At 33.5% G+C, this 12,155-nt stretch overlaps 1 long non-coding RNA gene across 1 annotated transcript in view; it reads right to left on the bottom strand.

The window, feature by feature from the left end:
• LOC116156446 (uncharacterized) overlaps positions 1–11,589 on the bottom strand; it is a 159,745-nt gene extending 148,156 nt beyond the window's left edge. Inside the window, exon 1 of the long non-coding RNA XR_004140259.2 lies at positions 11,444–11,589. This is a non-coding gene — a long non-coding RNA (uncharacterized LOC116156446). The remainder of the gene's footprint in view (positions 1–11,443) is intronic.
• Between the last annotated feature and the right edge of the window lie 566 nt (positions 11,590–12,155).

Below are 12,155 nucleotides of genomic sequence, written 5' to 3'. Positions count from 1 at the left end.
AAGGGCCAATAGGTACATGTAAAGATGCTCAACATCACTAGTCATCAGGGAAATACAAATTAAAACCATAAAAAGATATCATTTCATGCCTGTTAGACTGGCCATCATCCAAAAGACAAGCAACAACAAATGATGGCACAGTTGTGAGAAAAGGGAACCCTCGTGCACTGTTGGTGAGATTGTAAGTTGGTGCAGCCACTATGGAAAACATTATGGAGTATCCTCAAAAAATAAAATATAGAACTATCATATGATTCAGCAATTCCACTTTTGGGAACATATCCAAAGATAAAAAAGACTCACTAGCTTAAAAGATATCTACACTCCCATGTTGATAGCATTATTTACAATAGCCAACACATGGAAACAACCTAAGTGTCCACTGATGAATGAATGAAGAAATTGTGCTATATATTGTATGCAAAGGAATATTATTCAGCTATATAAAATGACTGCAACAATATAGATAGACCTTGACATCATTATGCTAAGAGAAATAAGTCTGACAGAGGACAAATACTATATAGTCTTAGGTGTGGAATCTAAAAAAAAAAAACAAAGACAAAAACAAAAGAATCCCAAACTCACAGAAAAAGAGCTCAAACTTCTGGTTACCAGAGGTGGAGGGTGAGGGGAGGGGGAATTAGAGGAAGGTAGTCAAAAGCACAAACTTTCAGTTATAAGGTAAATAATAATAGAGATATAACGTGCAACACGATGACTATAGCTATCATTTCTATATGGTATATCATAAAGTTATTAAGTGAGTAAATCCTAAGAGTTCTCATCACAAGGAGAATTTTTTTCCTTTTTTCTTTTATTTTTATTGTGTATATATATAATATACATATGAAGGTGGATGTTAGCTGAACCTACTGTAGAAATCATTTCACAATATATGTAAATCAAACTATCATGCTATCCACCTTAAATTATATAGTGATATATGTCAATTATTTCTAAATAAAACCAGAAAAAAAATTACATCCAGTTAGTAGCATATCTCTAGGATTTTTGGAGTCAAGTAAGGTAAAAGAAAAAGGGTTTTAGCGATGTTGAAACTTAGACTTGTTCACTAGTCCTCTACAGGGTCCTGAATACTAAAGACGAAATTTTTAAGTATGTTGGATAAGAGTTTACTGGATGAGCCAGTTTTCTTAACAAAACAAAAATCATCTAAAGCAATCAAACATAAAAAATTAAATTCTGACGCCCAAAACTTTGGGAATCAGAAAGGAAACAAAGGAGCAAATGCTAAAACTAAGTAGGATTTACATGATAAAATCAGCCATCTTGGATTTAAGAAGAAAAAAAAATATATATATATATATATATATGTATAATTCAAAGACAACAAACTAAAAAATGGGACAAGAGGGAGAAGAATTTGTTGTTAATTATTCTCACTAGAGTTCTGACATGCAAACTTCTAGGCAAAGGGGTCACTTAGTTCTGCCCCCTAGGACCTGGGAATTTAATCTCCTGAAGCTGAAGAAATCTCCTTCACAAGATTGGAATAATGATGGCAATCTACCTTATGGAGTGCTTGTGAGGATTAAATGATGTACTAAAAATTATGCTGTGAGATCAAGAACTGGCACTGAGTCCTCAGCAAAAGTTTGATGAACATGATGATTTCATTTCCTCAGTCTAGTTTCCTAATTCCTCTGATACACTAGAATGGAAAAAAACAGATCTAGGAGTTAAGAGCACTCCCTTCCAAGTTTGTATCACTTTCTAACCAGCAGAGCTGCACCAGTGAAGTTACCTGGATTGAATTTTCTCATATTTTGAGTACATTTTTAGCCCCCAAATGTTATTATTCAAATACACCGCATCTCTTTTACACAGTATAAAATTAATGAACAGTCACTTATGTCTGGAAAGAAAAAAAAAAAGCCAAGTGACAAGAATCTCACTTTCTTACATAAATAAGAGAAAAAAGTTCAGCTGAAAAAGCATCTTCTGTAAACTATTAAGAAAAAAAGTAAAATTAGAAAATATCATTTTCCAGCATTTGAAAGTTCTTTGGCACACTTAGGTTGATTCATACAGATTTGAATAGTTTACACGTATGGTCAAAGTTAAAATTTGTTTTGACATTTTCTTGGCCTACTATTTGAGAATTTTTAGAATAATTCTTCATAAAATATGATAGGACACAATTGTTTTGGAGAACTGCCTCATGAAACTGAATTTTTTTTATCCTGATGAAAACACTGTAACTCACTGCTTGTTTAGGTTTCACTAAAGTATACTTGCCTTTAGAAACACTTGAAAATATTTACTTTAATTATGTGTTAATTAAGAAAAAAATCAACTGGAAAAATGACTCAAAAAACCCCCAACAAAATGTAGAGAGGAGTCTCAAAAGAAGCCTAGAGAAAAAAAATTAATACAAAGTAAATATGGATTGAAAGCTAATGGACAACACATAAATGGAGGACATATCACAGTTTATGGTTTGAGGTTTCTAAATGTACACTTAATTGCGATATAGAATAAGATGCATTGGCAAAAAATCATCTAATTTCTTAGAAAATATTTAAAGAAACATGCAAACCTTATGGTGTTTCCTTTTTCAGTCTTAAGTACCTTCCATGGGAAAGTAGTATGGATATGCTATTTTTATTTGGAAAATTTTAAATTATTCTAATACTACTATTATTATTTTCCAAGTCAAAAATAAAATAAAAGGAAACATGGAAACTTAAAGTAATCATTCCTATCATAAAACATTTTCTTTTTGTATCATTTATAAAATTATGATATACCTGTAAATACTATTTCATGGAGCTGGGTGAATTTTTCTCAGTGGTAGCACTTCTAGTTGTCTGATTTTTATGTCAGAAAGAATATATTAATTTATAATTAAAATATGTTAGTAAGTAACTAGGAAATGATATAAATATTTCATTAAGTGAGGTATATATCAATTTATAGATGCAAAAAATTTAATTCATCTTACATGAAAAATCTGCTAACTTACACGGTAAGATTTTCTCTGTTGAAAGAGGACTGGCACTAGAGCAAGTTACTGAGGGTGACTAGATCTTTGGAAATAATTGTAAGTGAAATAAATGGAGATATGATGTTTATATCCTTCATGGAGCTTGCACCTCAATATAAATAAATACACAAATAGACATTTATGTATGTGTTATTTATATGTTTCTCACTTCATTTGGGCTTTTGCTTAAAAATAAGCATTTCAAAATGTTTTCCCAAATCATTCTATATAAAATAGTCCCATTACCTCACCTTACTTTGGTTTATAGCACCTACGACTATCTAATACTTTATTTTTTGTATGCTTATCTTCTCCCCTCTTATTAGTGTAAGTCCCATGCAAGTAGGGATTGTTTTATTTACTAGCATATCCTAGAATCTACTAAAGTGATTGGAATACAAATGTGCTCAGTAAAAAGTACTTGACTAAATAAATGAAATACTATTTGTCTTCTTGAGCAGAGGTTGTTGTTGAGGGTCAGAATATTGTGCCTTGTCCAAGGGTTGGCTTACAATAAAGAACGACTGAATTTTATTTTAATGCTAAAAAAAAATCCTTGGAGTGTTCAGGAAGATAATATGGCATTTTGTGGAAAATACTTCAGTTCTCACACCCTAAGATGTCCCTTATCTAATTTGGGCATATTGTATAACCTAATGCAATGTTCAACATTTTCCTCCAAGTTTAGATAAATTGGTTTTCCAAATTATGACCGTCTATAAGTAAAACTATACATAGTGCTATTTCTCAGTGCTTTACTCTGCCTCTAAGTGAAATTCCTCCTTGGTGGGATTATCCACATCTGGTCCCTATCCAACCCCACTCCCTGCACCCCAGCCAAACAAAACCACCACTTCCAGATCTCAGGAAGCTTGGATAATATTCCATGATCCAACTTGGATTCTCAAGTTTAATCTCTCTGCTACCCTCTTAGCTGTTTCCAACTTGTATTACGGATCTAATCAATTTCTTAGCTTACATTACTCTCTCTAAATTAAGAGGTTAACTAGACAGGCACAAAGTTCCTTTTCATGTCTTACTCTCTATGATTTTATATGATATATATCTCTTGGAACTTCTAATTAGTATATCAGAGGAATAATATATTTCAAACTACTTTTATTTTAAACATCGGCTTCAAAAATAATTTTAACTTTAAAACAGAAGTCATTTGATCATGGATTAAAACCATAAATATGATCTGCTACTAAGAGTCAATGTTTCTTTACTTATTAACCCCTTCTAAACAATCATATCGTAGCATACCATAGCAAAGCTAAATTAGAATTGATGTTATTTACAAATGGGTTGATCTTCTAATAATTTTTTTTTCTAAATTATTTCACAGCATTGTACAATTCAGTACTCTGAATTTCTTTTCCAAACTGGGATCTATTATTATATATACTGCTGTTTTTTTCATTCTACCAGATTTATTCTGTCTGTTGTTAATGTGTTTTCTCTTACAACTAGTACTACCTGCTAATTTTAAAAGGTACAGAGATTTAGGGAAATAAATTATTCAAACACTGGTAACATACTGTATTTCCTTCTAGTCATACAATTATGAAAAAGCAACATTATTATCTAAGATCCTATGTATATAAATGAAATGCTAAATTATATTATCTTGACCACTCATTTTTAAACAATACCAATTATACCTTGTCTCTTTTTGCATCTGTTTTAATATTAAAATCCACATTTTCTCACATTATCAAAGCCTATTTTTAATAGTTTTTATTTTATAAGTTTTTATTTTTATTTCTAACAGTTTTTATTATCTTTTTCAGTTATCTACTACTGCATAACAGAGGAACTTAAAGCTTATGGCTTAAAACAACTTTTATTATATCTCATTATTCTGTGGTTGACTGGGCTCAGCTGGGAAGCTCTAATGTACTACATCATGTTGACTGGGCTCACAGTCATCTGGGGGCTCATTTGGGCTGAACTGTCCAAGGGGGGCTCACTCATATGGCTGACAGTTTATACAAGTTTTCAGGAACACCATTTTTAACTGCAAAGATCTATACTACATTATAAGACAAATATCTCTAAATGGTGGCACAGCATATGATTTTTATTTTATTTTTTTCCTTATCCTTTTCTTAACTTTTAAATCCTGGAAAAATGATTTTTTCTAGGTTAAAGATGATATTTTCTAGGTTTTATCTGTAATATAATATAAATATCTATAATCTAAGTTCTCTTGTGAACATATATTGCTTTTGTGGCAGGGTATTACTATATAATTATTATTCATAAAAAAGTATTTTTCTAAATCAGATTAGCTTACATGTATCAGTTAAAAAATAAATAGTACAATATTTATAGAGGCAAATCACAGGCATTCTATATGTAGTTTTGAAGATTTGACAGAAAAATTTTAAAGAGTGCTATGTCCTTTAAGTAGCATTAACTTTGTAAAAGTTAAATTTTTAATTCTTATCTTATAATTCACCATAATATTTAAAGCATATCCCTTTTCATTCCCTTTTCTTCTCCATTCCCCTCCATACTCCTAGGTATAGTGTAGGGAAACATTACAGTGATTTTTTCCCCTAGTTCTTACATTGAAAAAAAAAAGAAGTTAAAAATATCTTTAATAATCTAGTTTAGGGACAGATGGCGATACAAAAATAACAAAGTTTGCCAAAATGATGGCAAAAATGTCACATTTCTCTGAACACTGTCACTGAGCAACAGGAATAAAATTCAAAGCTTCTATGTCCCCTTCCTCAGAACTGAAGAGTGTGGTGGAATAACACTATGAGGATCAGTTAAAATAATATTTTCCCCACTTATTTCATTTTGATTAGTTAAACTAAAAGCCTTAACATACAAATAATTCAAACTCTATCTCAATTGTCTAGTCATTAAAAACCACAAGGCTGTGTTCTTTTTCCTTCCATGCTAGACAAAATAGAACTTCTTAAATTACTTTACCTTTCAGCTTTCTTTTCTGTAAGATAAGGAATTGCATCCTTGAATGTTTTCCAGCTTTGATCTGATTTTTGACTCCAGGGTTAAGAAAATGACAGTAGCTGTGACTGACTTCCTGGGAGGGCTTGGTCCTTACTCTTCATTCTGCTCACATCCCTCTCAACACCCCTCCCCCCACCACAATTTGACTCAGCATTCTTTGTAAATTTTTATTAAGTTAAACATATTTTTTTCCTTAAGTGATAAATTAGTTCAGTCAGCAGTTGATAGGAGACTTTGAATTTACTAAAATATTATTCTAATACTAGTATTCAGTAACTTTAAATATCCAGTGGAAGACTGGATTCTATTCTTGTGATTTTGGTCAGAGTACTTCTAAACACTCCTGTGAGGCAACTATAGGCATCAGAAGAGAGATTTCTTCATTTCTAAATCAGTATCAAACTGGTAGAAACTTCTGGGATTCAAGAAAACACTCTTTTAGCAAAATGATTAGAAACTATATGCTTAAAATGTTTATTTTTTTAAAGCATCGTTGTGCCTTTTTGTTCCTGTTGATGAAGTCTAAATCTCTAAGCTCTTTTCATTCATTATTCACATGTTCAACAGACATTGTATTAAGCACTAAAATTTATATTAAGTACTAAAATGTGGAAGTAAGGCATCCTCATTATATTTATGAATCTTAAAATTTCTTCATTTATACTGGATTATATCTCCAGAAAAGATCAATTAGTAACTTATCTTGTCTGTCTCTATAATGAGGACAGCTCCAAAACATGCTAATAGATTTACAAAATCATTAGAAAAAAAACGGTGTTAGTGAAAAAAGATAGTGATGAGAGCCATTTACCTTGTTCTGAGGAAGTATTTCCTATGTTTAGAGTACCAACAATGAATACAGACAGCGTATTCATTGCTTATAAAAATGATCTGGGGAGGGGTTGTGGGTGAAGGCAGAGAGAATTTATGTAGACAAACCTAACAAAGGATCATTTCTTTGAGATCCTGTATTAAATTTCACTTTCTCTATTGAACTAATTGGCTTTGTTGGTGAGGTTTACCAGACATGAAAGCTCCAATCCTGCCCTACATCTGTACCTTGTTAAATGGCTGGCCACTAAAGATGGCTAAGCTATGACACTAGCTACACCTCAGCAAAGTGTGTATACATTATTCCTTGCTAGGGCTTCTTCCCAAATCCCTGCCATAAAGACTGAGGCTGGATTAAGTCATAAACTTCAAAGATCCCCCACCCCCTCTCTCTTTTTTTTTTTTTTTTTTTTTTTTTTAAATCTATCCCTTAAAGTTTAGTTCACAGCTTGCCTTTTGATCCCTTTTCCTTGGGTCCTATGCTGGCTCCAAGTGACCATCCAAAGTTGATGATCTCCCAGAGTGTTTTACAACCTATCACAGAACCTTTTCCAAGGAAGAAATTGCCAATCCAATCACAACATTCCATTGTTGAAGATAATTCCTGGAAAGAATGGGACCCCGACTCCCTTTTCTTCCCTTCAAAAGCTCCACCCTAGTGTGAATATCTTATTGTGTATCCATTAAGCAACCACTCCATATCACTAGCCTCTCTCTGAAGCTGAAATGATAAGAATGTGGGAAGTAATCTTTACTGAAAAGAGTAAGATTAGGAAATCTTAAAGATTTTGAGAAATCTTAGCCGTGGCACTGTTGAACCAAACAGAGGAAACAGAGATACAGAGCACCTAATCAAAAGAAATTCTTGGGTAATAAAAAAGCTGCTGTCAGGCTTTTACAGAAAAGAGACAATCTTAATTCTATATTTGTCCATATCTCTGAGATAAATGTTGCTAAGCAACAAATGATGCTGATTCTCTGTTTTAAAGTCTGAATGATGAACAATTCCTGATAGGAATTGAGGGTACTAGACAATTGTATTTAAAGCTCCAATACACCCCACCTATACAAGAGATACATGGCTATTCCAATTCAGACAAGAGTCTACACAAATTTGGAAGATGGAGAAATGAAAGAAGTGACTGAATGATTTTTTAAAAGATTTAATCTTTTTAATCTCTTTCAATCTCTGTACAGATTTTCTTTGGCCACATATGCTTAAGGGTTTCACCAGAGAATTAGGGGTGAAGGTTCCTAAGGACCTCGTTGTTGAGAGCAGGCTGTATTTATAGTCATTCTTAAGGTAACTGAATAGTAATTTACATATTTTTTTCAAGACTTAGTGTATATTTAGTTCATTTCAAGATATTCTTACATTATTTTTCATAAAATCCTAAGTAGAATAACTCTTTACATTTATTAAAGGCAATTAGGAGTTAGTACCTGCAAATCCTAAACTCCCAATTTACCCCTCCCCATCCCTTTTCCCCACTGGTAACCATAACTTTGTTTTTTATGCCTGTGAGTCTGTCTCTGTTTTGTAAATAAGTTCATTTATATTCTTTTCTTAAATACCACATATAAGTGATATCATATGGTATTTTCTCTTTCTGGCTTACTTCACTTACTATAAAGATTTCCAGGTCCATCTATGTTGCTTCAAATGGCATTATGTTATTATACTACTATATATAAAATAGATAAACAACAAAGTCCTACTGTATAGCACAGGGAACTATATTCAATACCTTGTAATAGCCTATAATGAAAAAAAATATGAAAAGGAATATATATATACATATATTTGTGTATAACTGAATTACTATGCTGTACACCAGAAATTAATACAACATTGTAAATCGACTAAACTTCAATTTTAAAAAAAGGCAATTAGGTGATCTGATAGAAATAAAGGAATTGCTAACATTCAGATGCCCTGAATGACTAGAGAAGCAGAGCCGTCTGAGAATAGTGTTTCAATACAACTGATTCCTACTGAGTTGTGCAGCAACTGTTTCATACACCCTGCTATCAGTTGGCCAACTGGAGTAAACATTTTGCAGTAATTTGGACTGTCAGAGAGTTAAAATGTTTATGTACCTCCATTGTCACTGAAAGGATTTCTGGTTCTCTAACCAAAAGTATAAGAGAAGGAATAATAAGTGGCAATAAAAATGATCACCACTCAACCTAATACTAAAAGATACAGATTCAGAATATATATTTTAAAAAGCCACTTTAATTAAAAATATTAGCTAAGTCAGTGATGAAGCTGAGAACTTAATGCATCCTAAAATTTATTCTACTTAAGGATTATTTGTTCTCTCCTGATTTCAGATTTACTAGCCACTCCTACTCAATTCTTTTAGACCGATTTCAAATACCACCTCTTTGGTGAAGCTGTCTTTGTCTTCTCTCTGCAAATATACACACCTTCTCCAGCAGTACTCACTGTTCTCCAAGTGTTCTTAGAACACTTTGTACATAACTGTCATAATTTATTATTAGAGTTAGTTGTTACATATTCCTTTCCTACTAGCTGTGAAATTATCTAAGGCATGGATAGCATTTTATTAGTAAGTTTATCCCAGGGCTTAATACAGTGTCTAAAACTAAGCAGTCACTAATTAAATACAGGATTTGGTGGAATGGTGGATATGCAGCCAGTTCCACTAAAAAGTGACCATGGATTACACAAGCAGCTGCCATAGATAACATTTTTTAGCCATAAAAATTCTACATTGTTTATTTATCTTTGGTCTCTTAGATTATGCTCCACATGCATCTTTATTTTCAAAATTATCTGTGTATTATGTTCAGCCAAAAGACAAAATACCTATTGACTTAAACAGATTTCCTTTCTGTTAAGAGCTCTTTAAGCAAGTCTCAGAATTTGATGCCTTTTTACAGCTATGGAAATAAATTATAAAATGTGTTACCAGAAATAAGGTTTTCCTTTTTTTTTTGTATTTAGGACCATTTGTTTCTAGCACATTTATTACAGTTTCCTCCTTGGAGTGTTTTTACTGGTGTTTGTTTAGATGAAAACTATGAAAATTTTGGTTAGGTACAGAGGATAAAGAATTGCTTTAGGATTACACTGATCTTTTCAGTCTAGGCCACACACAGGAGGCAACACTGGCAGGGATATCCTCAGCTAATGAACGGATGGCAATGTAGAGAAGGTACTGGATTAGCACTGAAGTCTAATTTAACAAAATCCTATAATGTTCAGTAATTAAACAATTATTCCTTTTAGGAAAACTAAGGCACTCTTCATCTACCAGCAAGACATTAAGGATAGTATCAATCCCAATCAATCCCAGCAGGCTTTTTTTTATAAAAATTGAGAAGCTGATTTAAAAATGTTTATGGAAATACAAGAACTCAGCATATCCAACACAGTCATGAGAAAGGAGACTAAAGCTGGAGAGCTTATAGTGCCTGATTCCAAGACTTAATATAAATGTACAATATTTGAACAGTGTGGTACTGGTATATGGATCAACAACTAGATCAATATGACAGAATAGAGAACTCAGAAACTGACTTACACTTTCATTCAGGTTTTTGGTTTTTGACAAAGGCTCCAAAGCAATGGATGATAAATAAGTCTTTTCAGCAAGTGGTACTAGAAAAAGTAGATATACATATGAAAACAACAAACTCTGACCCTTACCTAACACCATACACAAAAATTAATTTGAGATGGATCATAGACTTAAATGTTAAAGCTAACATTATACAAATTTTAGAAGGAAATATACCACAATATATTTGTGACCCAGGGGTAGCCAAAGGTTTCTCAGATAAGACAGAAAAAACAATAACCATAAAACAAAAGATGATATAGCTTAGATTTAATCAAAAGAACAGTTTTGACTACTTACCAAAAGACATCATTAAGAAAATTAACAGGCAAGACACAGAATGTGAAAAAAATATTTATAAAACCTGGATCTACTAAAGAGCTGGTACCCTTTATTATAGACATAGATATGATCATATCAAGAGTAGGAGGTTTTGTCGGCTGTTGATAGGAACTAACAAAAAACAGTAGCCAGGTCAACCTTGGTCAGAGGCAGTTCAGGTTGTTGAGCCCATGCATAGCCTCTATCCCTGTCACCATGGCCACTTTTCCTATGAGCTCACTGAGCAACCAGTGGGATGGCTGGAGAAAGAGGCATCTAGCCAAGAAGCAACTACTGTTGAGAGAGCAAGCCAAGAGTGAAAATTGTCCAGATTGCTTCATTTCCTTCATTGGAATATCAAGGGCTTAAAGGACCCATTTCACAGAGCTCTCCGGGAGTACAGAGACACTTCCCAACCCATAACAGAAAAGCAGCCAAGCTTGCTGCTACTCAATGGCAGAAGCGAGATACGACACAGAAAACACACAAAAAGCCCATTTTCTGGTCCCAAGTGAGAGTAGGAGGAGACAGCAAGAAAGAAAGGTAAACATGAGATGATTGTATGGCAACCTCCCTTCTTCCCCAGCCTCGGACTTAGTTTAAGAGAGGAGAATGTGATTTAGAAAAGTGAAGGCAACATGAGGGAGGGAGGACCAGTGTGGCTGTCCCCTAATCTCTTATTTAAGACGTAGGAAGAGTTTACCTTGTGTAATGCTCTTGAGCCAACTTGGGGCTTGGCCATACTTCCTTGATGTTCTACGAGATAGAAAGAGAGGGGCTCTTAGAGCTTAACTTTCCCAAGCTGCTTTCCAGACTTGAAAGGCATGGATGAGTGTTGAGAGCAGAGAGCTTGCCATGGGGCCTGTGGGAAGGGGCACACAGACAGAGGTTTAGGGTTGAGAGTAAGAGGACATGGAAATGCCTCTTGGGTCTGCATCTAACAGGAAATGAAGTCAGCTAGGGAATCCCTTCAAAATCTGGCTGAGACAAGGGGTGCCAGTTTATGAGTGACATTACCTACAGACTAGAATCAGAGATTGTTCTAACTGAGACCAGAGGCTAGCCAGGACCTCTCCACAGCTCTAAAACTTCCTTTTCAACACTGTCTTGGGAATTCCTCACACTTTTCCTAGGTGGGAACATTTGTTTCTTGAATCTCATACTTCTTTGTTTTCACCCCCAATATCTTCTGGAGCATAGAAGTTTCTTGAAAAGGAAGGTTTGGAAGGAAAATTTAAAAATTTTTTTTTCTTTTTTTAAATATTTTTTTTTAATGGGGGGAGGTAATTTTAGGTTTATTTATTTGCTTTAAAACTTTTTTTTAAACAGAGGTACTGGGAATTGAACCCAGGACTTCATGCATGCTAGGCATGCACTCTATCACTGAATTATACCCTCCCCTGGGAAGAAAATTT

Source organism: Camelus dromedarius, chromosome 11 (assembly GCF_036321535.1).
Source record: "Camelus dromedarius isolate mCamDro1 chromosome 11, mCamDro1.pat, whole genome shotgun sequence".
In the NCBI taxonomy this organism is placed as follows: Eukaryota; Metazoa; Chordata; class Mammalia; order Artiodactyla; family Camelidae; genus Camelus; species Camelus dromedarius.
This window is presented reverse-complemented; position numbering and strand designations above follow the sequence as displayed.